The following is a 27,041-nucleotide window of genomic DNA, read 5'->3' on the forward strand; positions in this document are numbered from 1 at the left end:
AGAGATTAAAATCCAGGCCACTCTGATCCAAGCACCAGATTCTCTCAGAAATGTATTGGCTGGAGGGCCAAGGTCAGGATTCCAGTACGATCACGTTTCATCATGCGGGCCTGCTGAGGACTGAATGTTTGTCTTCCCCTCAAATTCACATGTTGAAACCCTAATCCCCAAGGTGATATTTGGAGATGGGGTCTTTGGGAGGTAATGAGGTCATGGAGGTGAAGGCCTCATAATGGCATTAGTCTCCTCAAAAGAAGAGACTCGAGAGAGCTTGCTTCCTCTCTGTCTCCCCACCATGTGAGGATGCAAGGAGAAGACAGCCGACTATGCAACAGGAGGGGAGACCCTGAGTCTCTCAGCAACCTGATCTCAGTCTTCAATCTCCAGAACTGTGAGCAATAAATTCCAGTGGTGTAGGTCAGCCCGTCTGTTATTTTTGTTATAGCAGCCCAAAGGGACTAAAACAGGACCCACCCTTATGACCTCATCTAGACCTAATTACCTCCCAGAGGCCCCATCTCCAAATACCAACACATTCAGAAGTAAGGGCTTCAACACAGGAATGTTGAGGGGACCCAATTCAGTCCACAGCACCTTCCCTTGGCTTCATCTCAGGATCCCTTGCTACAAAACCAGGTCATTTTCTTCTCTTTTGCGGAGCCAAGAATAGCCATGTAAGCCGGGCTTAGTGTCATTCCTCTGAGCCGGGCTTAGATCCCGACTCATTAGGCATTTTCAGTCTTAGAAGAAGAATCAACTCAACTGTAAACAGAGGGAGATGAGTGCCTTTTGTTTCTTTCCTCCTTGTTTATTCTGAAAGGGAAGAGTAACAAGTTAGCTTCTGTTGTCAGCCTAACAACCAGGGCATTCTCTGGCAGTCAGTTCATAAGGAAATTTGTCTTGTAATTGAAGCTTCAGAGGCTCACCGGCACCAACGGCATCCACAGTATAAATTAGCCTCCTCTCTACATTTACAAATTTTATCCTAATTATTGCAGCTAGGAAGAATACAGTCCGGCCAGCTCCTTCATTTAAAACTCAGCCAGAGCAGGGGCTCCCCAAACCCAGGGGAGGAGCAGCCCGGGGTCCTGCAGCATCACAGGAGCCAGCGCTGTGGGAGCCCACACAGCACAGCGTTGACAGGGCCGACAGGCGTCTTTGTGAACCTGCAGAGGCCTCCCTGCCCCCCTCCAGCCAATGGCTTTTGGACCAACTCGGGCTCCTCCAGGCCGCCTGGGTGCGCCCATCCTCTGCTTCTCCTCCACACAGGACCTGGGACGCACCACCTCGCTATCTCTCCAGCCCCAGGCCTTGGCTCCCTCAGCCACCCAGAGCTGCCAGCCCTTCCTTTCTTTCCAGTCCCAGTGACCCCCAGGGGGAGCGAGGTTCTGAGGCACCAGGAGTGGGTCTGTCTTGCCAAGTGAGGACGCTGGCTCAGACGGCCCCGGGCCTCAGCCATGGTCTGACAAAAAAGCTGAGTGTTGGCAAACATGGGACAAAAAATTCTCCCAAAGAAAAGGCCTGTGGCCAGAAACCCTGTCGTAACCCCAGCAGAGTGGTCTGGCCCTCAGGCAGGCAGGCTCCTCCTAGCATGACAGTGCGAGGAAGAAACCGAAAGATCATCTTGTCTAAGTGTTGCCTTCCACAGAGAAGGAATCTCAGGAAAGAACAGGCCAGGAAGTGACAGGTCAGGCTCTCTGGAGCCCATGGCCTGTGGGCATCCCCTGAGGCTCATAATGTCACAGAGGCCAGGCCAGGCAAAGACGGACCTGCCACCCACACGCAAGACAGGGAGCACCCTCACACAAATGAGAACCCCGGCCCCTGCCTCTCTACACAGTTTCTTCCTTCCCAACTACGGCTGCCTAATGAAAAGCTGGGATCAGGGCTGGGAATTGCTTCCCTGGACTTTCCTCAGGAGATGAAATCGCTTTCAGATTGGGCTCTTGTGGGCATCACTGACCCTTTCACTAACTTGCTTTTAGCACGAGGCTTGAGAGGGGCAAAAGGAAAAGCAAGAAAGTCGGTCTTTCCAGAGCCTATTGCCTTTCTCTCTCTCTCTCTCTCTCTCTCTCTCTCTCTCTCTCTCTCTCTCTCTCTCTCATTTTCAAATGGGACTGATTTGGGCTTCATAGTATCCTCTAATCCAGGGGTGGGGAACCTTTTTTCTGTCACGGGCCATTTGGAAATTTCTACCATCATTTGTAGGCCATACAAAATTATCAACTTAAAAATTAGCCTGCTATATTTGGTCAAACATTTCATTAACTCACCCCTAATGCCTTAGTAGCGTCAGACCAAATTATTTTGTGGGCCTCGTACGGCCATGGGCTGGACATTCCCCACCTCTGTTCTAATCCATTTCAAACAGCTTAAGCCCCACACAGGCAGCCATGAAGTTCTTACTAACAAGTGCACCTCCGGCTCCATGGTTCACCTTTGAATGCAGGAGGCACTTCCTGTTCCATATTCTAGCCTATTGTGCTGTCTTTGTCTTATTACCTGAAGTCCCTACTTGGTTAATGGTTTAGCATCCTCTGCATTTACTACCTGGGTGATGGAATACAGGTGGGCAAGCTGATGCAAACTGAAACTGAAAAAATGTTAGACTAAAAGAGTCAGGAAGAACTGGGCCAGTGTGGCTCAGTGGTTGAGCATCAACCTAAGGAGGTCACAGTTTGATTCCCAGTCAGGGCACATGCCTGGTTGTGGACTCGATCCCCAGTGTGGGGCATGCAGGAGGCAGCTGATTAATGATTCTCTCTTATCATTGATGTTTCTATCTTTCTCTCCCTCTCCCTTTCTCTATCTGAAATCAATTAAAACGTATTTTAAAATATTGTATTAAAAAAAATAAGAGTCAGGAAGAATGTAAGAAGAGTCTGTGGCATACATTGAGGTAGCGCAGCTCTGCCTGGAATTTTCCAAAGTGAAGCCACATGTGCAATTTTATTGCTGGATCATGGTACGGCCTCCATAGCCTCTCTCCTCAAACAGGCCGTACAATGATCCTTGCTAACGTCCCTGAGCGCTAACTAGGTGGCAGGAACTGCTGAGTGCTGTACGTGCAATATTCCCTTCAGTTCGCCTAGCAACCCCACCCTGAAGGTGCGGCTGTCAGGTCCTTTTCACAGATGAGCTAACGAGGCTGGGAGATTTTAAGAAACTTGGCCTGGCTTCCAAGCTCACAAGTGGTGGGTCCAGGATTGGAAACCCAAGTTATGTTGACAGGCTGGGCTGCACCCTGACTCACTGCCCTTGATCTGTTTGCTTTTCTCTAAATGAATCTCCAGCTGGCGTGCTGGAGAAAAGGCTGTGGGAGAGGCTGTGGGCTAGGGGAGGTAGCTCGAGCCAACATGACACAGCCAATCAAAGAGATGCACTATTCTGTCATTCAGCTCCAATCTTTGGGATCTGGGTCTGTCTCGTCCTCTCTACTTTTTTCCAAGTCAGTGAGTGAAAGGGGTTGGTTGGAGGGTCTCCCTTCTGTCCCTGGTAGTTCCCATTTCTGGTGATATTGGAGGAATATAAGAATGCTTTTTGGGCAGGAGCATGGAGTGTCTATCCCCTCAGTACTGCCCCAGCGCCTTTCACTCAGCTACATGTATATAATGAATAAGAATTCCACACAAAAATGAGCAGAGCGGAACAGAGAGAGTTTCTCCAACGTCACTTACTTAAAAATATGAAAGTGGAGAAAGCTTTCAGGTAATAGGGTTTCTTTTCTTTCACACTCATCGTTGACTAATTTCATGTTTTGCCAGCAGTGGGAGGGCACAGCAGGAAAGCATGAATGGGAGCTCATGTCTTGGGGGTCTGATGACTCAGCTCTGTTCTCATGCTTACCCTGATGTCACAGAAGACCTGGTGGGCGTGGATAGCCCAAGAGAAGAAAATTACCATCCCAGGTCCTCTTCACCCTCTGGATACATATCCTTACAAAAAGGGATTCAGAGTTCTCAGAATCAAGACATGCTCTTATGATAGCAAAGTGTGACGCCACTGGGTGAGAAGACAGAGTTGAGCAGAATGAAGAACTGAGGTCGGTAAAAAGAGTACTGACCTTGATCTCGAGAGGCACAACCCTGACTTCAAATCCTGATCCTACTATTTGTGCACTTAACAGCTTCGTGTCCCAGGTTTCTTATGGAAAAACAGGGATCCCCGTGCTTTCCTCATATGGATGCCACTGGACTTGAATGAGAAAGTAAAAATATGCATGAAGATGCAGTGTCTGCACCTGTGCAAATTTAGTCAGCAATTCATTCAGTGAGTATCTGCTGCCCACGTAGTAGGGCAAGGCACCAAGGAGGCCATGATCCAAGCAGACATGGGCCCTCAGGGAACTCATTCTAAAGAAATTCAATAAGAGTGTTTTTCTTTGTTAGAGTTCAAAGATTCTGAATTATTTCTGGCTAGGCTGGATGGCTCAGGACCAAAGTGTGAGATGGGAAACAATTTGCTTTCATTTACCGGGTGTTCTAGGTATGCCGGGTGTCCTAGTGTCCCACACCCCAGGCCTCCCACTGTGCAGCAATGCTTGCATTTTCCTGACCACGTACCAGATGCCAACATCTCTAACTGACCCCACCCCCTTTCTTCAAAGCCTCGGTAGCTAATGGATAAATCTACTTATCATAATGCAGGCCAGAGATTTTTGTCTAACGTAGTCACTGCTGTTTCCCTAACACCTAGTCCTTGGCATAAGGTAGGTACACAATGAATGCTGGAATCACTGAACATCCTGTCCGTGTCAAAGCATCAGATAGCTGAGAACTCAAAACAGCTCCCCTGTCAACAAGGGTGCGAGTAAGTGGAAGAGCTGTCAGCGTGAGTCAGGCTATCAGTCAGAGGAGGTGCTATGAAAGGCGACCTTTCAACCCCTGCTGAACACAGCTGCTATTCCACCTGTGCAAAATGTTTGTCCATGCATCCGGGCTGAGCCAGCTGTGAGGCGGGTGAAGCAGCACCCAGTGAGAGAGTTGGAAGGTTTGAGCCATGATTGCCCACAGCTGCCTCTCCCTACTCCTCCACCTTGCTTCCCTTAATGACAACAACAACGTCTGGCATGGATAAGGGTTGTGAGCCCCCAGGAAGTGCTCTCCGCCTTCTGCTCACTTCTCAGGAGACAATGCCATCACTCTCCTGGACAATTAGTGCTTCCTCTGGGAGGGACCAGGTTGGAGCAGGAGCAAGGCTGACGCATGGGTAGAGAAGTCCAGCTCTGCCTCTGACCAGCCACGTGACCCAGAGCAACACACAGCCATGTGGGCCTCAGTTTCCTCAAATGTAAGAAAAAGACAAAGGGTGGCTTGGAGAATTAACTGAGGACACATGTTTGACAGTGAGGATGATGCCTGATGGCTGAAAAGACATAGGACTCCACCCGTGCCTGCCTCCCATCCACATACCAGGACAATTGAAGGCGTCCTATTTACAGGTAAGTCTGCAACTATGATTTCTTACAACATTATCTCACTGGTGTTGGAGTCTTCCTATGTTGTGAGGCCAATAGAATACAGAATCCAGGGTGACCACATTTTTGTCTGGCATAAAATAGGTGCTCAATAAATACGTTAAAGGATTAAATGAACAAATGAATGAATAGATGGCTTCACATTACCTTTCTAATATTCTCTCTCATTGCTCCCTCACCCAGATTCTTAGACCCAGAAACATTTTCATCTTACTGCCCCTGTTCTATCTGGTTCAAGGCTACCTCCATGATTTTATTTCCTATGAAACAAACAATAAATATCTAATGTGCACTTATGTTGTGTTTGGGGGTCCATAGGGAATAAATAACAAAAATAATAAAAAAGTGGTTTTATCCCCCATATCTGTCTTCTCACCCAGTGGTGCCACACTTATAATTTGGTTGAGGTGGGGAATGCCAAATATTGTTTATTTCCAATGAAACAAATAATAAATATCTAATGTGCACTTATGTTGTGTTTGGGGGTCCATAGGGAATAAATAACAAAAATAATAAAAAGTGGTTTTATCCCCCATATCTGTCTTCTCACCCAGTGGTGCCACACTTATAATTTGGTTGAGGTGGGAAGGCAAACAGTGGGTGTTAGAGGAGGAGAACTGAGGTGAACAGGGTTTCTGAAGGTTGTGGTATGTGAGCTGGGTCTGGGAGGATATGTGACCTGAGGTTCCCCGAGCAAATGCCACTTAAAATGAGACCTTCTCTCTCTGGTCATTTAATTGTCCCTAAAGTAGTTGAAGTCTGCGGGTTTTAAATATAAAGCTGGGTGTGCAACTTAGTGATAATACACAAGTTTGAATTTAGAAATTATGACAGACTCCCCTAATTGCCTGCCCAATATCTCTTCTTGCTTTCTTCCTTACTGTCAGAAACCCAATCCTGTTTTGGGGTGGCAATGTGCCCAGGTAAATGCATTCAATTTTCAGCACTTCTTCCCAGTCAAGGGAGTTCATCTGGACAATGAGATAAAGCAGAAGTTACTGGGTGGAGCTTTTAAGTAGTAGTAATAGTCAAAGTAAATAACCAATTATAAAGGATACCTGGTGTAAACTGCTAGTAAATAATGCCATTTCCAGGAAAGTTCTTTAAAAGGAACAGGCCCTCTCCCTTCTTCCTGCCTGGAGCATGGAGACCCCGTGCCTGGAGGCATAGCAGCCATCCTGCAGTGACAGAGAGGAAAGGAGGCAAAGATACTAACAATGACAGGGCAGGAAGAGAGAGAAGTCTGGGTCTTCAAGGACTCTCTTGACCAGCTGCATCTAAGGACTGCCTATTTCCAGAACACATGTTACATTCGATAAATTAACCCCTTATTTATTTAAGCCACTCTTGGTCACATTTTCTATTGCTGGCACCTGAATTGAATTCTAACAGATACAGGCATTAGGCTGTGTTTAAATGTAAAAGGGTAATTGGCTCGTAATCTACAAGGGACTTGAGGCTTACTTGTGTGCCTGGCCACTCAACCCCCCACTTCCTGTCTTGTCTGAATAAGAGTAACCCCAACACTTAGATGACTACAAAATAGATGACCCACTAGGGTCCAGCATACACCGAATCTGCATTGTTATTCCTGCATCTTCTAAGTCCCATTGTCAAGGGTGCAATCCTGTCTCAACCAGAGAAGGAATGATGTCTTTTCATTGGTGAGCTGCAGGCTGTCAGAATAAAATACTCTCCTCCCTACTTTCAGTGTGTGCCAAACTCTGCCTAGAACAGTAAGAAATTGTAACCCTGAACTTTCTTCTCTAGTTAGAAACCTTCTGTTTTCTTCTCCACTGGACTTTAGGGGGCCAGGAGGTGGCTTGCTTTGACTTGCTTGTGTTCTGCCCATTTTTTGTGAGTCTGTCTCTATGGAAAGACCCACTCAGTTGGAGATAAACCAACCTGGTTAGAGTCATCTCTGGAACTGGAAGTTGGACCTCAGTTGGAATTTGTACTCAGGGGAAAAGTTCAGGGGCTGGGAAAGGATCAAGGCATTTGAGGAACAGTAGCCAAAATAAGAAAATATTTAAGTTTGTGCATGGTAACATCAGTACAGCAGTTTCACTCGAGTAGAAAGGACCTTTTGGGGACATTTTTTTTAAAGCTGGAAAGTTAAGCTAAGACCATATTGTTGGATGCTGGGCTTTATCGCATAATAATGAAAAAAAGTTAAAATTGTAGAATTCTTTTTAGGTTTCAAAATGCCATCATCTATTCTCACACAACCTCTATGGTATGTGTAATACTGGTTTCTCTTATCTTTGTTTCAGGGAAAGGGACTCGAGATGGAAAATGAGTTGTCCAATGATCCACAACTAGAAATACTGTAGTAGATTGAGACTCTAAACCAGGCGTCCTCAAACTACGGCCCACGGGCCATATGTGGGTGTTTTTGCCGTTTTGTTTTTTTACTTCAAAATAAGATATGTGCAGTGTGCATAGGAATTTGTTCATAGTTTTTTTTAAAACTATAGTCCGGCCCTCCAATGGTCTGAGGAACAGTGAACTGGCCCCCTGTTTAAAAAGTTTGAGGACCCCTGCTCTAAACCATCACAAATATTACCAATCCAGGGTTCTTTCACTCTATCCTGCTGAGAGTGGGAATGAGATGACTTTTGTAATCCTGTGTTTAAGCAGACAGTAGTAGGTAAGTAGGGAAGCAGTAGGACTATCAAGGGCAACTTTGGAATAGCTCAGTGTTAGGTAAAGGGGTTTGAATTAAACTTATGTCAAGAATTCAATGAAGGAGAGGGAAGAAGACAAGGGTTCTGGTAAGGAGGAATCGGCAATGTGGGAGAAGTTTTCTTACTCAATTTCTACTCAACCAACTCTCCAGATGGACCATGTTCTTCATCTCTTCCATAAAACGAAACGGTTGATGCCCATGGGAAAGTGAATGCTTGTGATGAGCAGATGACTGTCCGGTTCACTGAACCTCTGCTCCCATCAGTTGAACTGGTTCCTAATCTTGTTTATTTCAGTTGTTCTTGTTATGTAATGGCATGACTTAATTAAATATTAGAAATGATGTTGTTGTTATATAAACCAAGTCTGATGCTTTAAGAATAAACAATAAAGATGAGTCACTAAAATGAGCTCTTCGGATTCCTTTGCAAAATGGTTAATGTTCCCTCTGCTTTTAAGAAATCTGAACATCTTAGATCATGCATTAAGGATATGGTTTATGAAAACATTGTCATAGAAATCCAACCAGCAGACTCAAAGAAAGACCTTGACCCTACCTACATCAAAAGATTGGCTTTCTCTCCTTGAAATAAAATGTTTCAACTACTTAAGTAGCATTTCTCATTTCAATTGATTCTTTTTTAAATTAATTTACTATCAATTCGGTCCTGTGGGGTAAGAGGGCTTCCTCTGTAGTTAGAATCAGACAGCTGAATGGAACATTGGAGATCAGCTAACCCAAAATTCTCCAACCTTCGTATGTATCAGAGTCACTGGAAGGTTTGATAAACCCAAATTACTGGGCCTCAACCAAGATTTCTGATTCTGTGGTTCTGAGTGGGTCCTGAGAATTTGCTTTTCTGATACATTTTCAGGTGAAATCTGATGCTGCTGGGTCAGGGACCACACTGGGAACCACTGAACCCACCATCACTGAGGAAGTTTTAAGATTTGGGGATGTGAGGGGGTTCCCTTAAGCTCAAAAGTGGATGAAATACTGGTAACAGGAAAGCTGAGACCAGCACCAAGGTCCCCTGGATATCAACAGAGATCTTCCCACTGCCCCTTGCTATCAAAATGAAAAGTATAATATTTGTGATAGATTTATAGATGGAGACAATTTCTTTAACAATCTTTCCATCCACAGGTAGCATGGACATCCTCTCCTATAATTTGAGCTGGTTCCATAATTGCAGGACCAATATCATATGGTAGAAGTGATATTGCACCTGTGTCCACACCGTCTTAGGACAGTAGTGGCTTCTACTTACTATCTCTTGGAACTTTCACTCTGAGCTCCCATTTAGGATGTCTGACCACCTTGAGGCCACCATGCTGGAGAGGCCATGTGTAGGCACACTGGTCAATAGTTTTGAGCCCAGCCTTCCATCCACCCCCAGCAAGGAGACAGAGAGTGCACCCTCTCTCCCTCTCCAGACCTGCCAGCATGCCAGTGAGTACCAGTGAGTGACCTCTGTTGATGGCACGTGAAACAGAATGACTGCTTGGCCCAGATTTCCAACCGACAATCATGAGGTATATTAAAATGATTGTTAACAACATAAACTGATGGACAAAAATAGATCCAGAGACAGAAGCATCAAACAGACCATCCAACCTCAGAGGGAAGGTGGGGGCGGGGGGAGGATGGTAGTGTAAGAGATCAACCAAAGGACTTGTATGCATACATATAAGCATAACTCAAGGACACAGACAGTAGGGGGGTGAGGGCATGTGCTGGGGGGTGGGAATGGCCAAGGAGAGGTCAATGGGGGGGGGGGGAAAGAAAGTTATGTAATACTTTAAGCGATAAAGAATTTAAATTTTAAAAAAATAATAAAAGACTTGTATGCATGCATATTAGCATAACCAATGGACATAGACACTGGGGCAGTGGGGTCTTGCCCTTGGGAGTGGGAATGGCCAGGGGAGGGGGTCAATCAGGGGAAAAGGAGACATATGTCTCCTTTAAACAATAAAATAAAAATAATAAAGATAATAAAATGGTTGTTTTAAGCACTAAGTTTTGGGGTACTTTGTTAAACAGCCATAGAAAACTGGAACAATATTGAAAAGACCGAAGCTATGTGGACCTGGCGTTCTTATTTACAGGCAGGGCTTGGAGACAAAGGCAATCTGTGAGAAATGTAATAAGGAGTGACTGATTAGATGTAGGTGTCCAGTGAAAGCGAAAAGGCAACGTTGACTGAGGTTTGGCTCTGGAGACTGTGAGTACACTCAGTAATAAAGAGGAAACAGGTTTGATTTTTAGAGAATATTTGTGGAGTACAAAGGTTGACGTGGGATGAAGTTGTTAGGTATGATTTTAGACACTTCAAGTCTCCCAGTCAGAAAGCCCAACCTCCACTCCCATTCCCTGATGTCTTTCGGGGACCCTCTCAGTTTCCATATCTGGCCCCCCACTGCTTAGTTCCCACTCACACACTCCTTGCTAAATTCAGGTTGACCTTGTCTGGCTGGCTTATCTCAGCTCTGCTTCATGAACTATCATTTGCACTATCATTTGATTTTTTTCATGTGCTTTTCCCATATGTAGTTGTAACTCATGACCACAATTTGCCTTTTACTTTCTCCATGCTGAGCTGAACACAGTCCTGTGCACACTTGGTGTCCCCAACACTCCAGCCAAGTGGGAGGTGTGTAGAATGGCTCGCATTACAACAGCAGCAAACAGAAAGGGTGGATTGGAGTGGGAGCACCAAGAGATGGGATCCTCTCAATGCGAACATCGTGCTCAGAGGCAGCCATAGCACATCTCTGAAGCTGTTTTGAAGAGCAATATTCATCTCAGTCTGCTACATTTGGGGCTGTTTGTAAAGATATCACTCTTGCACATGCATATGAACATATATACTTACTGTGTTATCTGTTTGGCAATTCAGGTAAATTTTTCTTGCTCGTCTAATTCTCAGAATTGGTATCCAAGTTCAAAGCTCAAACCACGTCTTCTCTCTGACATTTTGATATTGACAATCCCCTGGGACTCTAAGAGCCGTTCACCCCTATTAAATTCGTCAATCAGCAAATGCTTTTTGATCTCCTTACTCAGTGAAGCACTGTTCTCCGGAGGAAAAAAAAATGCAAAGTTCCCTGGGGATTGAAAGAAAGGAAGTTCAAATCCAACAGAGCTCAAATCAAGCCCTGCTTCACAGAGGAGGTAGCGCTTGAAATTACCCTGTAAAAAACGAACGAAATTTAATAGAAGTGATGGGGAGGGATCTGCAGGTCCAAGAGGCATTTATCCTCAGATAAAAAGAGCATGAGGTAATCTGGGTTAACTGGAACAAGGGGCATGCGCAGAAAGGTGGGTTGGGGACGTCTACACGGGGCCTTGGATATCAGGGCAATGAATTTGCCTTGAATTTGGTCAACAGTGAGAAGCCATTGAGTTATAAGAATTAGATGGACAGAATTTTAATCCCATTTGATTACTCTCCGCAGTCCCTATCATTATATATGGTAGGTGATTATTAAATATTTGTTGATTGATCAGTGAAGTACCAAAGCCAGCACTGCTGGTGTCTGAATCTTTTGGAGACTTGATTCTCTCCCTCTTTCTTCTCTGCCATTTGGGCAACATTTATTCTGGGAAATGACTCTGGCTTTAAAGACAAAAGAGAAGAAAAACTCCCAGAAAAACAGAGACCGTCAAAGCAGAGCCATTTTTAAGTGGAATGATTTCTCCCTACCCAAACTTTACCGCGAGGCCCCATTAAGAGCTGCAGAGCCCCAGCATGAAAGAACTATAAATTACAAGGCTCCAGACATCAGGGACAGAGAGCCACAGTTCCCACCGGAGCTGGCTGTGCATTTCTCCTTGCAAAGCATCCAGAGCAGATTGAAATCCTGGCTGAGAAGCTTGTGGAAAGATAGAGCTGAGGCAAAGGGCAAAGGCATTAAATAATATATAGATTTTCACAAAATATCATTTCTGCTTAAATAGCTGGCCGCTCATGTTGGTGGCCAGGTTCAGGAAGGACAGGCTACACTGTTGACAGTGGGGGGTGCAGGGCTGATGCAATGGCACAGTGACCATGTTTAATAGGCTTTTAAATGCCCCACATTGAAAGTCAAAATTTCTAGGAGGGCCCTAAGGTCAAGACAATTTCTCTTTGTTTTGTTCATGCACGTGATAACACTTTTCCCTGTTTTAGGATACAATCATCTATCCGGTGGTATAAGTTAAAATTCCAGACATGCCCAGCCCACCCAGGACACTTTTCTACCTCCAACGTTTCAGGAACAAGTTCATCCATGAGATCCCCCAATATGTGAGGGTCCCCATCCTCAGCCTTCTTCAAGAACCCCCTCCCTACCAACCCTTCAGAGCTAGTGCACTTTCATTGGATGGAACCCTGGCCAGCACAGGGAGAGGAGGGCTGCAGGGAGCACCCATATCAGCTGCATGATTTGATTCAGCCTTTCAAATAATTACCTGCCTGGCCCCCCAAGTCAAACGTTGATTTATGCTGATTGCCAAGTGAGTGGGAAAGAATGATGGCTCACTTTCATTGTAGAACCTTTCCACTTTCACAAGGAGAAAGCAGACAATTTAAAAAGAAAAGCAATTTGTTCTCTACTGTTTGCCTCTTGTGTGTAAATTCCTCTGCCTCATCATCAAGGACCTACCTTCCAATGCATGGCCCACCACTCGCTGAGTCTACACTCTTCTACCTCCAACACAGCATGCCCACTTCTGTTTCTCTACTCATGATGTTCTCCCCTTCTCTCTGCTTTCCAAATCCATCCCACTTGAGAGCCTGGTCCAGCCCCACCTTTTCTGTGAAACCAACCATATTACTCTTCCCATGAACATTCACAGACTTACCAAAGAAAGGCAGGACACTGTCAGACATTTGTTTTCCTCTCATTGCTTGGGGAAGTTTACAATTTTTATTTCTCTCTAAATTATGCTTTTTTTAAAAAATATGTTTTTATTGATTTTTTTTATGGAGAGGGAGAAAGAGAGAGAGAGAGAGAGAGAGAGAGAGAGAGAGAGAGAGAGAGAGAGAGAGACATTGATGTAACAAAGAAACATTAATTGGTTGCCTGCCTCCCATACACACCCCAACTAGGGACTGAACCAGCAACTGGGACATTGACTGGCAATTAAACCAGCGACATCTTGTTGCATGGGACGAAGCTCAACCAACTGAGTCACACCAGCCAGGGCTAAATTATAATTTTTTAAAGGGAGAGAAGCCTGCCTTTTTATCTATGCCTTACAGTGAGCACTATGGCTTGCAAAGTGGAAGACCCAATGAACACTTGCTAATAATAAGAAGGATCTATGTGTTTAACTTATTAGCCCACAGAGGCCAGCAGAGAATTGAGGGGGACATTCAGCTCATTTGAAGAGTTAAGAGCCTTTAAGCTAGCCATCTATTGGCCACCCACCACTCCATATTTTTATTTTTTATTTCATTAGTTGTTGCTATTGTGGCTGTGGCTGTTCCTTCATTCGACGATGATGATGACTGATGATATCATGATGACAACAATGATAATAATGAATACTTATATTTACTGAGCATTTACTAAATACTCAGCCCTGTTTTTAGCACTTAACCCATACGGTCACATTGCAATCCCAGGAGAAGGTATCATGATTTTAATGCAGAGGAAACTAAGGCAAAGAACATTAGCAACCTGCCTGAGATCATTCAGTGGAAAGGACAGAGCTGGGATTTGAATCCAAGCAGTCTGCCTCCAGAGCTGGAGCTCTGAGGGGTGTGGCATTCCTCACACTTCCCTTCACCTTGTTTGTGCAGTTCCTAGAATGACAGGGAAGTCATAATGCTTTCCCTGAAGGCATTTGAAATTATTTAGCACTTTATTTTTTTAAGTACTTTCTCCTGCATTAACTCATTTGATCTTAACAAGAGACCTCTGTGGAAGGCAGGCTAAGTGTTTCTATACTTATGAACAAACAGATAGGGAGATGGATGCCCTGCCTGAGAGTACAAAGTAGGTGAGTAGGGTCAGGAAGTCATGGAAACAGAAACACAGATGCAAGAGGAGAGGAAGAGCCAACATCATACAACCCACCCTTCATTCCATAGCAAAGCAACCGAGCCACCAACAGATGACCCGCTCAGGACGGTGCCACAAACACAACTAGACCTAAATTGTGCGACTTCTCATCATGCTCTTCCATGGCAGCACCTTGGCCCTGAGCATGCTCCCCAAAAATGAACAATAAAAAGGGAGTCCTGGTCAGGTATGTTGGGACCTTCTGCAGGCCTGGTCGGCTTCTTAGAGAGTCACAATTCCCAGGTTTTGAAAAATCATGCAAAAACATGTCATAAAATACTTGACCAAAGAAATTCTTTAATAACTTCCATTAATATCCCTTTGCGGAACTGGTATTCTATGGGAGTCAATGTGGGAAATAAAGCATAACAGTATATTGGGATACATGTGTATAAATTAATTCTTTTTTTCTGCTCTTGGGGTTAGATGTAAAAAGAAAACAGTACCCCTTTTTCTTTCTTCTTACCTCTGAAACTCCCCCTCCCGCCACCATCACCAAATCTACGCATCACACTTCTCTACCCTGCAATGAAACATACATGAAAAAAACTTCACCCACTCAGATGAAACATAATAGACCATTAGCTCTCTCCAAAGAAGCACCTGCATTCTTGCCTGCATACACACCACATACACACGTATGCCTTGAGTTCTAGTGCTCTTTTAGTTTCTTAGGGCTGTCACATTACTGTCTGTGTAAGTGAGGATCATATCCCCACTGTTCCTTGGATATTAGTTTCTTAAAAAATGTATTAGTCTGGTCAGGCCATCATAACAAAATACCACAGACTGGGTGGCTTAAACAACAGAAATGTGTCTCTCACCTTTCTGGAGGCTGGAGGTCCAAAATCAGGGTGTGGCGAGGGAGGTTTTATTCTGAGGCCTCTTCTCTTGGCGTGCAGGGGGCCACCATCTCACTGTGTGCTCACATGGCCTGTTCTTGGTTCAGTGTAGGCTGCCGGGAGGGGTAGGTGTGTGTGTGTGTGTGTGTGTGTGTGTGTGTGTGTGTGTGTGAGAGAGAGAGAGAGAGAGAGAGAGAGAGAGAGAGAGAGAGAGAGAAAGAGACCCTTTGAGAGTGAGGCTCTGGTGTCTCTTATAAGAACACTAAATCCTGTTGGATCCAGGCTCCACCCTAATGATCTCATTTAGCCTTAATTACTTCCTTAGGGGCCCCATCTCCAAATACAGTCACACTGGGAGGTAGGGCTTTTCAGGGACATAACACGGATGGAGTTTATAATGATGACAGCAAAGAAGGTCATTTTTAGGGTGACAAGAGAGATCTCAGAGGTAGATCAAAGTTTACTTTAAAATCTGAAGAAAAAATCTGCCGTCTCACATCCTTTTCCCAAGTTGTGGGGGATAGGTGGGGGATAGGGGGTGTGAAAGAAAGTATTTCAATGAATTGTAACAACTATGTCTGAAAATTCTAATCTCTTAAGAGCTGAAGTAAGGTGGCAAATTTATATTAAGATATAAATAACTGACATTCTTTCTCCGAGCACATCTTTATGGCAAGGGAGCCTGGGAACCTGAAGTGGAGTAGGAGTGGGCCTAACTCAGCAAGGACACACACACACACCCCATCCCCGTGCATCCAGGGAGCTTGCTGAGGGGGCCAACCACACTCTCTGGTGGCCAGAGCCCCAGGGGCCACAGCTTCCCCATCTGACCTCTGTGGCCCCCAGGCAGCACTGTGGGCACCCGCAACCGCTCCCCTGGGCTCCAGCCCCACTCGCCTGCCAAGAGCAGCAGCCGAGCAGGAGCCAGGAGCCGAGGGAGAGAGGAAAGGGCATGTGGGTTGGAAAGGGCACCGCTCTCCGGGGGGCTGAGGGTGGCCTTCGATGTTCTAAGAAGGACCTCACTGATCACTTTCTTCCTCATTATTTCAGGATTATTGTAATTTCATGCAAACACTCCTTCTTCCCCACGCAGCTTCTGACGGCCACGGTTCTTGTTTGGTGCTGGCCCCCAGCAATGCTAATAAACGGCTTCCGGATCATTTTTATTCATTTTGCACATTTCACTCACAGTACTTCATGTGACTTATGTAGCCCCTGCAGCTCATATTTCTATTTGAATTGCAGGGCAAGTAGTGAGTTTTAACATTCCAACTGCACACACATTCTTCTTTCCCTCGAAATGAAAGATCATTTGAACTTTGAATTGCATTAGCATGACATTTTTCTACTAAATTACCCTGGCTGCACTCAACAGCCTGAAAAGAAACAAACCTCTTTTAACTCTATAGGCTATGTGAGTGAATAAATAGCGGAGGAGACGCCACAGAGAGGAGGAGGGGCAACCCGGCAAGGCCGGGCACTCCCCCTGCCCGGGGAGCCCATCTGTGGTGCTGGCCGGGGACTGGGAGCCATCCGGGTCCCACCCTTGCCAGGCCACGGCCGTCGGTCATTAGGATGGATGGGGGAGAAGGTTAACGGTTCCCAGCAGCTGTCGCTTTGTAAAAACAATGAGGTGCTGCTTCTCCTATCGCTTTCAGAAAGCAATGCTTGCTTCTTGTATTATAATCGTAGGAAATGTTCATTGTGGGAAATCGGGGAAATAGAAAAAGGGTAAAGAAGAACATGAAAACCACCCATTCTCTTACCGCTTAGACAGAGAAACTACAGCTTTTGGGTGGTATTTTCCAAATCCTTTTGAGGGAGAGATAGAGCCCTATCCAATGGTACACGTACATAGCATAATTTTATCCCCCCCCCCCATCAATTTTAAGATATATAAATATATATATTTCTAAGATATAGAATTAAATATATATAATTATGATTTGAATTATATATATATATATACATATATATATATATGATTTGGATCTTCTTTTTACTTGACATTTCTTTTGTAAATATTTTCCCTTTTTTAAAAAAAGTCAGGATTTACAATGGCTGCATTATATTTTATCATGGGAGTATATTGTAATTGATTTAATCATTTCTTTATTGGTATACATTGATGCCACTCCCAAGGTTTGTGTTTATAAACAATGTTATGGTAAACATCTTTTTGCACATATCATCTGAAAACTGATATTAGCTACCACTTCTGAAGTACCAACTATGTGCTAACAATAATGATAGACACTTCCCAGAGAATCTTCTCTAATAAAATGGTAATATGCAAATTAACCATCACTCTGCTACATAAGCCACGCCCACCAGCCAAGCCACGCCCACCAGCCAATCAGGGAAAGTATGCAAATTAACCCAAACCAAGATGGCTACAGCCACAGAGAGCAAGGTTTCCCAGGTAACAGAGCAAGCCAAGCTTTCCATAACCGTTGCAGACCTAAGCCTCCACTCAAGCTACAAAGTTTCAATTATAGAAGGTAAACAAATTCAAACAAATGGCAACAGAATGGAGCTTGAGAGAGCAGGCCAGGGTTGCCGGCGGCAACAGGGGAAGCAAAGCTTTAAAGCACACCCTGGCCGGGCCCACCCGCTTAAGGCAACAAAGTTTCAACTGTAGAAGGTGAATTAACTGCCACAGAGATGGCTGCCGCCCCGGAGGGAACAGCAGGCTTGGCTCTGCTCCATGCTACAAAGTTTCAATTGTAGAAGGAAAATAAATCCCAGATACCAGGGCCTCCGCTTAGGTTGCCAGGGGGCGTGGCCCGCCTGCAAACCAGCACAGGCCCCTCACTCAGGCCACCCCACGCCCCAAGAGAACCCCACCCTGATCCGGGACACCCTTCAGGGCAAACCAGCTGGCCCCCACCCGTGCACCAGGCCTCTATCTTATCTAATAAAAGAGTAATATACAGATTGATCATCACTGCAACACACAATATAGCTGCCCCCATGTGGTCAAAGATCCTGCCCCCATGTGGACACAAGATGGCCACTACAAGATGGCCAGCAGGAGAGGGCAGTTGGGAGGCACCCGGCCTGCAAGGGAGGGCAGTTGAGAGGGACCAGGCTTGCAAGGGAGGGCAATTGGAGGTGATCAACCCTGCAGGAGAGGGCAGTTAGGGGTGACCAGGCTGGCAGAGGAGGGAAGTTGGGGGCAAACAGGCTGGCAGGGGAGCAGTTAAGCATCAACCAGGCTGGCAGCGGAGTGGTTAGGGGGTGATCGGGCTGGCAGGCAGAAGCGGTTAGGGGCAATCAGGAAGGCAGGCAGGCAAGCAGTTGGGAGCCAGCAGACCTGGATTGTGAGAGGGATGTCCGATTGCCCGTTTAGGCCCGATCCCACCAGGATCGGGCCTAAACGGGCAATCGGACATCCCTCCAGGAGTCCCAGATTGGAGAGGGTACAGGCTGGGTTGAGGGACAACCCCCCGCCATGCACGAATTTCGTGCACCGGGCTTCTAGTATTATATAGAACATCAATATATCACTGTATAATAGTCATCTATAATAATAAAAGGGTAATATGCTAATTAGACCAGACGTCATTCCAGAAGAAGCCAGAGCCGAAGCGAAGCCTCCTGGGTCCTGGGTGTGGGTCCACAGCTGGAGGGAAGCTGGTGCCAGCAGCCGGGGGAAGAAAGGCCTACTCTTGCATGAATTTTCATGCATCTGGCCTCTAGTAATATATAATGTCTTAGCTCTCCTAATCTCCCTTAGAGGTAGTCATTATTCTCCACATTTTATAGACAAAAAAAAAAATTGAGGTGCAGAGATGCACTGACAAGTTCAGGGCCATGAGGCAGTAAGGAGCAATTCTGGGATTGGACCCCAGCATTATTTGACTCCAAAGTCCATACTCTTTCACCTGAGCTCTGGGTATTACCATGATGTACTTGCCACTCCCAAGGCCCTTCTCTGAAGATTGCAGGAAAAGGGATTCAAGGTCACCCCCATAAAACCCCAAGTTTCCCTCAGAAGTCTGTATCCCAGCCCTAACTGGTTTGGCTCAGTGGATAGAGCGTCGGCCTGTGGACTCAAGGGTCCTAGGTTCAATTCCAGCCAAGGGCATGTACCTTGGTTGTGGGCACATCCCCAGTAGGGGGTGTGCAGGAGGCAGCTGATTGATGTTTCTCTCTCATCAATGTTTCTAACTTTCTATCCCTCTCCCTTCCTCTCTGTAAAAAATCAATAATATATATATATATTTTTTTAAAAGTCTGTATCCCAGCCAGAAGCTCAGCAGGAGCTTGAGTTTTGCCTCCATCGAGGGACAAGCATTGGCTTTCAGGAGGCTAGTTGCGGGAGCAGAGAGTCTGCCTTGGACCAGTGCAGACACAGGTCCTCAGCTGCTCACTGTCTACAGCAGGGCCGGTCGAATCCACCTGGACAGAGACTTCAAACTCGGGTACTTCTGGGTGCAGGGCAAGGGTCTGCACCAAGAGGAAAACAAATGGGAAAAGAAGTGGTATCTTCACATCACCTGGTGCACGGAAGCCCAGTGATGTGCTTGATGTTTTCTGTTTAAGGAGATGGCATGGACCCCCTTGCAGGTTGGCATGTAAGCATGTTATTCCTACTGAGTGAGTTGCTGGTGCTAAGCTAGTGTCAGTGGATGCATCACAGTCACCCTGTTAAAGGCGCACAGAAATGTTTACATACATGAAACTCCACAATAAAGAAGCCATCTCATACTCTCCTTCTCCCCACGGTCTATGCAAGGCAGCCTTGGCCTTCCAGTGGGAGGGAAATGGGATCCACAGGCCCCCTCATCTTCACCACCTCCCAAGGTAAGATCTCAGGGAGCTCCATGGCGGCACAGGCATGTGGTGTAACCACACAGGCACCAGCCAGACACAGCAGGCTGTGCTCCCGTAATTCACGGACTCTGTGCAGGGCCCCAGGAGAGCCAACTGTGCCTCAGCCCTGGGTTCGGGCTATTTCAGGGTGCCTCTTTATTCCTCTTCCACACTCTGTGGGATAGGAGCCACATTTGGCACAGAAACACAAGCTTCACCCAAGCTCCTCCTAAAAGAGCTGCCCCAGTGTTTGCAAGGTCGTGAGAACCACGCTCGAGCAGGAGCTGGAATCTGCGAAGGCACCTTGACACTACTCGCTCTTAGTCACGTGGCCTCCTGGTAAGTCGGCAAACTTCTCTGGACCTCAGCTTCTTCATCTACAAAATTAACTCATTTAATTAATTTATTTATTTAATTTCACTCATTTATTGACTGCCTGCCATGCTAATAGCAGGTAACATCTATAGAGTGATCACTAAGTGCTGGTACCATGATAAGTGCTGTTTAAAAGTTGGCCAATGAAATAAGTAGATGTCTGCCTTAGTGGAGTTTGTTGTATAATTGGAGATAACTGAGAAAACATTGTGAATAAGTAACCATATCAACCCAGATTGGGGTCAATGTTATTAAGCAAATAAAATGCAATAAGAAAAAGAAACACCAAGATGACACTTTATCTTGCAGGAGATATAAAAGACTCAGCAAAACATCTAACATTAGTACATAAATAATAAATAATATTGTCATTATTAAGTAGATATCAGCTGGACCTTCCTGTCCCTTGAAATCTGGTTAGAGAAAACTTCAACCTCCAATTCCATTCTATTTAGATGTCTGAAATGTACTTGAAAATGTCTGTAGAATTCCTAAGGGACATTCCTCTACTCCTCAAGCTCTGAGCTCTTGTTCACTCCATTTATGGATCATCCAACATCTCACACAGGCTCTTTCTGTAGCATTCCATACTAACTCAGGCAGGAAATCCAACCCTGACCTTGGTTTCACTGTAAATAAATAAATGAGTGGCTAACACTCAGGCACAGCCATTTGTGTGTTTAGTAGACTTTACTGAAGGTGCAAGAGAGAGGTTGTACATGGTAGTGAAGTAAAGAACTTAAAATGGAATACTAAGCTTTTTCTCTCTAAGACCTTGCATGGGCCACTTCACTCCGTGTACTTCACAGTTTACCGTCAACATTTTTTCAGGAAGAAAACCCTTTTCTCTGTTTTATTGTATTTGCAACTGTTAATGTCTATGTTCTAAGAGTTTCTACTCTAGGCATCTTATCCACCTTCTAGATAAGGCAGCATTCTCCCAAAGAGAAATTCTGCTACAAACTAATTATCTATATATTTTTATTCCTGCTTAATTGTTATTGCCATGATTAGCCTCATTATTAATCTTAGGATTAAGCCTGACATCTGAGGAAAAGATTTCACAGATGTAGTCTCCATAAATCCATTTCCTTTAAATATGAGGATTCAGGACATCCGAGTTTCTGGGGTGGACCTCCCCAGACACCTACACACAGCATAAAATGAATAACAATGAGGCTATGTCTGCTTCACTGTGGTCCAACACTACACCATGTGTTCTCTCCAACTTCAGCTGCTTAAATAAAGTACCTAAAATTCCAGAGCTTGAGAATCCAGTCTTTCTTCTCTCTACTCTTCCTTATCTCAAAAATTAGATTCCATGAAATATTTGTCCCTGAAAATTTAACAGTAAATCAGTCTAAGACTTAATGAAGCTTTTGAAAGCCCGAGCTCACCAGAATCACTAGGCAGAGTGCAGAAACAGAAATGAGCTCCAGACACACTGAATCCAGGGCCATCAGTGAATTTCACCCAGCAACTGCCTACTGCACTTGTGGGAAATGAATTCTTCCAGGTTCTTTAGGAAAACACTCCTTCTCACATCCCAGACCATAAGGCACACATAATAGAGTTCCTTCTCCCTGGTCTCAGTGATGGGTTCAGTGACCCAGCTGCTTCATTTGATTCTTATGGAATAGAAGCTCTCCTTCCCACTGGATTTAACCCTGAGAGAATACGAGGCCTGGAACTGCAATCACGAGCTTCCAGAGGCCACCATCTGGAAACAATAAGAAGGAGAAGGAAAAAAAAAGGTTGAAAGAGAGAGACCAGGGAGATGCCATCATTTAAGGCCTGGATCTAGCCAGACCTACAGCCAGCCAGTCCTCTGCCGGGACTTCTCAATCACTTGAGGTAATCAACATCCTCTTTTGCTTAAAATATTTTGCCCATGTTTTTTTGTACCATGAAAAAGACAAGTCCTACTGTGTGCCCAGATCTGGTGGTAGTTCAGGAATCTGCTGCCTAATCCAGCCCACTCAGTTCTGCTCTTGAGATCCAAGGATGATCATGCAGGAGCTGCTCCTAGGCTGGAACAAGTGTCCATGTGTGTTTCAGGGCAGGAATTCAAACCACATTTGCTCCAGGAAAAGAGACAAAAGCAGAAATCTAGGTTCAGAAATAGGCAGAACCTGGTCCCTCACTTGCCACTGAAATGCTTCGATTACACCAAGTCCTTCACCAGATTAGGCCAATGTCCAGGGCACTGGCTCCTCATCTCACGCGGGCTTATGTGCAGATGCCTGAGCCTTAATGCTTCAAGGTGTAGACCTTTTAGCTGATGCTGTAGCCATTACTATGGAGGCAAAGGGAAGAACAGTGATTACTGAACAGAGCTGGAGAAGTCCCAAAGTAACCAAAGTGGTGTGACCATTGCTAAGTCCATTGACTTAAAAGATAAATATAAAACATTGATGCTAAACTTTTTCAAGATGTTGCCAATAATACAAATGAAGAGGCTGGGACGGCACCACCACTGCTCTAGACTGGCACGCTGTGTTGCCAAGGAAGGCTTTGAGAAGGTTAGTAAAGGTGCTAATCCAGCGGAATTCAGGAGAGGTGTGATATCAGCTGTTGATGCTATAATTGCTGAATTTGAGAAATAGCCTAAACCTGTAACAACCCCTGAAGAAATAATTCAGGTTGCTACCATTTCTGCAAATGGAGACCAAAATATTGGCAACATAATTTTCGACCCAATGAAAATGGTTGGAAGAAAGGGTGTCATCATAGTAAAGGATGAAAAACAAAACAAAACACTGAATTAGAAACGATTGGCCGCATGAAGTTTGATGGAGGTTATATTTCTTCATACTTTATTAATACAGCAAAAGGTCAGAAATGTAAATCCCAAGATGCCTGTGTTCTATTGAGTGAAAAGAAAATGTCTAGTGTTCAGTCCATTGTACCTGTTCTTGAAACTCCAATGCTCACCATAGGCCCTTGGTCATAATTGCTAAATGTGTTGATGGAAAAGCTCTAAGTTCACTTGTTTTGAATAAGTTAAAAGTTGGTCTTCGGTTTGTAGCAGTCAGAGCTCCAGGTTTGAGTGATGATAGAAAGAACCAGCTTACAGTCATGGCTATTGCTACTGTGGTGGGAGAAGAAAGATTGACTCTAAGTCTTGAAGATATTCAGCCTTATGGCTCAGGAGAAGTTGGAGAGGTCATTGTGACCAAAGGTGATGCCATGCGCTTGAAAGGAAAGGTGGCAAGACTGAAGTTGAAAAACGTATTCAAGAAATCATTGAGCAGTTAGATATCATGACTACTGAGTATGAAAAGGAAAAACTAAATGAACATCTGGCAAAACTCTCAGATGGAGTAGCTGTGCTGAAGGTTGGTGGGACAAGTGATGTTGAAGTGAATGAAAAGAAAGGCAGAATCACAGATGCCCTCAATGCTATATGAGCTGCTGTTGAGGAGGGCATTTTTCTGGGAGGGAGTTGTGCCCTGCTCCGGTGCATTCCAGCCTTGGACTCATTACTCCAGCTAATGAAGATCAAAAAATTGATAGAGAAATTATTTAAAAAGCACTCAAAATTCCTGTGGTGACCATTGTTAAGAAGATAGGTGTTGAGGGATCATTGATAGTTGAGAAAATTATGCAAAGTTCCTCAGAAGTTGGTTATGACACTATGCTTGTAGATTTTGTGAATATGGTGGGAAAAAGAATCATTGATTCAACTAAGGTTGTAAGAACTGCTTTATTGGATACTGCTGGCGTGGCCTCTCTGTTAACAACAGCAGAAGTTGTGGTCACAGAAATTCCTGAAGAAGAGAAAGACCCGCCTGGCTGGTGTGGCTCAGCAGTTGAGGGTGACCTAGGAACCAAGAGGTCAACCGGCTTGTTTCCTGGTCAGGGCACATGTCTGGGTTACAGACTCAATCTCCAGTGTGGGTGCATGCAGGACTCAGCCAATCAGTGATGTTCCTCTCTCATTAATGTTTCTATCTCTCTATCCCTCTCCCTTCTTCTCTCTCTAAAAACCAATAAAAAACATATATATTAAAGAAGAAGAAGAAGAAGAAGAAGAAGAAGAAGAAGAAGAAGAAGAAGAAGAAGGAGGAGGAGGAGGAGGAGGAGGAGGAGGAGGAGGAGGAGGAGGAGGAGGAGGAGGAGGAGGAGGAGGAAGAGGAGGAGGAGGAGGAGGAGGAGGAGGAGGAGGAGGAGGAGGAGGAGGAAGAGGAGGAGGAGGAGGAGGAGGAGGAGGAGGGCCCTGAATGAGAGGTGGTATGGGAAGTGGCATGTTCTAATCCTAGAATAGTGCTTCTCTATCATTAATGAGAACTATGTGAGGAAGCTCAGGGCAGTGCTCCTCACCGATAACTTCAGAGAAGTCAGCTGAAGAAAATGGCTGAAGAAAAGGATGGTTAATGTTTAAGAAAATCACTAAGCTGGTTTGACTCAGTGGATAGAGCATCAGCCTGTGGACTGAAGGGTCCCGGGTTTGATTCTGGTCAAGGGCACATACGTTGGTTGCAGGCTTGATTCCTAGCCCTTGTTGCGGTGAGTGCGAGAGGCAACCAATTGATGTGTCTCTCTCACATCAATGTTTCTCTCTCTCGGTCTCTCCCCCTCCCTTCAACTCTCTCTAAAAATCACTGGTGAGGATTAACAAAACAAACACAAAAGAAGCCTTGTCCTGTGTGGCTCAGTGGTTGAGCATCGACCTATGACCCAGGAGGTCATGGTTCGATTCCCTGTCAGGGCACATGCCCAGGTTGTGGGCTCACTTCCCGGTATAGAGTGTGCAGGAAGCAGCTCATCAATGATTCTCTCATCATTGATGTTTCTATCTCTATCTCTCCCTCTCCCCTCCTCTCTGAAATCAATAAATACATTTTTTAATGAAAATCACTATAACATCAGTTTCTGGTTTCAGTTGATAACATACAATGGTTTGCTGCTGTCATTGTCCATGCCTACAGGTAGTTTATTTTGTATTTTTGAATAAAAAGACATTTGAACATTCTTGATAACTAAATGCAAGAGCCATGTATCAATGTATTACTTTCAACTTAAATCACTGGGGCATTTTTACTACTATCCTGTTAATATCAGGATTTTAGTGCTTGCCATCGCCTGATGAGAAGTTAAGAAGCAGCCTTTCTGTGGAGAGTAAGAATAATTGCATACAAAGTAGAGTAATACCCAACTATGTGAACTTTGTGTAATAAAAATTTGTTTAAAGTCAAAGAAAAAAGAAATGGGCAGAACCTAGCAATGTGTCCCTTGGTGGTGTTGTTGTTGTGTGTGTGTGTTTTTCCAATGACATTCAAAGGCTTTTACTGAATTTGACCAAATTTCATATAAATTAAATAAAAATATTCCTTCTATTGCATTTGTGACTCTGATCTATCTAAGCAAAAGATTAGATAATACTATTAACACATGGTGATCCCTGCTATAATATGTGTCAATGTCCATGTGAATGACTAGGTTTGCAGAAGTTTACAGGGTTACTCTACAGCCCCAGACCCAGGCAAGTCCACTTTGCCATATAGAAAGGCATCAGCTCAGGGTTATTTTGGCAGTTCCCAAGCTAATTATTGAGCGACTCCATATTTACTTTTATCCTAAAACATCACAGAATCTCATTTCTTGATTAAATTGTGGAAAATTTTGGTGTGGTTTATCTTCTATCCATTTCATGTATGACATATCTATGTAATTTTTGTGTTTGCCTTATGTTATAATATTGATGTTCATAGGAAACATAGTGGCCAAATTTGGGGGACATTCCCTTTTAGATGGAATATTATTTTTGGATACTGTATATCATGGCACAATGACCTTATGCTCACAGTTTTTAATCATTTTGAACAACTTTATCCAGGTATAATTAACATGCAATAAAATACACTTATTTAAAATATATGATTTGATAAGTTTTTACATATGGAAGCACCTATGAAACAATCACTTCAATGAAGATAATGAACCTATACATCAAACCCCAAATCGTCCTTCTTACCTGATTGTAATCTAATTCCTCAAACCACTGCCCATCCCTTGCATCCCCAGGCAGCCACTGACCTGCTTTCCTTCACTAAAAATTATTCTGTAGACCTATGGGACAGAACAGAGAACCCAGAAATCCACCCAAGCCATTATGCTCAATTAATATTTGACAAAGGAGGCAAGAGCATTCAATGGAGTCAAGACAGTTTCTTCAATAAATGGTGCTGGGAAATATGGTCAGAGACATGCAAAAAAATGAAACTAAATCATCAACTTACACCATACACAAAAACAAACTCAAAATGGCTAAAGAACTTAAATGTAAGACGGGAAACCATAAAAATCCTACAAGACTCCATAGGCAGCAAAATAGCAGACATATGTCGTAGCAATATCTTTACCGACACAGCTCCTAGGGCAATGGAGACTAAGGAGAAAATAAACAAATGGGACTACATCAAAATAAAAAGCTTCTGCACAGCAAAAGAAACCATCAACAAAACAAGAAAGCCCACTGCATGGGAGAACATATTTGCCAATAATATTTCAGATAAGGTTTTAATCTCCAAAATTTACAGAGAACTCATACAACTTAACAAAAGGAAGATAAACGATCCAATCAAAAAATGGGCAAAGGACCTAAATAGACACTTTTCAAAAGAGGACATACAGAAGGCCAAGAGATGTATGAAAACATGCTCAAAGTCACTAATCATCCGAGAGATGCAAATCAAAACAACAATGAGGTACCATCTCACACCTGTCAGAATGGCTATCATCAACAAACGACAAGTGCTGGCGAGGATGTGGAGAAAAAGGAACCC

General features: G+C 44.4%; 1 pseudogene across 1 annotated transcript; it reads left to right on the forward strand.

Moving 5' to 3' along the window:
• The first annotated feature begins 22,408 nt into the window (after nucleotides 1-22,408).
• On the forward strand, nucleotides 22,409-25,188 carry LOC307100360 (60 kDa heat shock protein, mitochondrial-like; annotated as a pseudogene). The gene is made up of 2 exons: nucleotides 22,409-24,051; nucleotides 25,185-25,188. The product of its transcript is annotated as a 60 kDa heat shock protein, mitochondrial-like (transcript).
• The last annotated feature ends 1,853 nt before the right edge of the window (nucleotides 25,189-27,041 follow it).

This window comes from Cnephaeus nilssonii, assembly GCF_951640355.1.
Source record: "Cnephaeus nilssonii genome assembly, chromosome: 5".
In the NCBI taxonomy this organism is placed as follows: Eukaryota; Metazoa; Chordata; class Mammalia; order Chiroptera; family Vespertilionidae; genus Cnephaeus; species Cnephaeus nilssonii.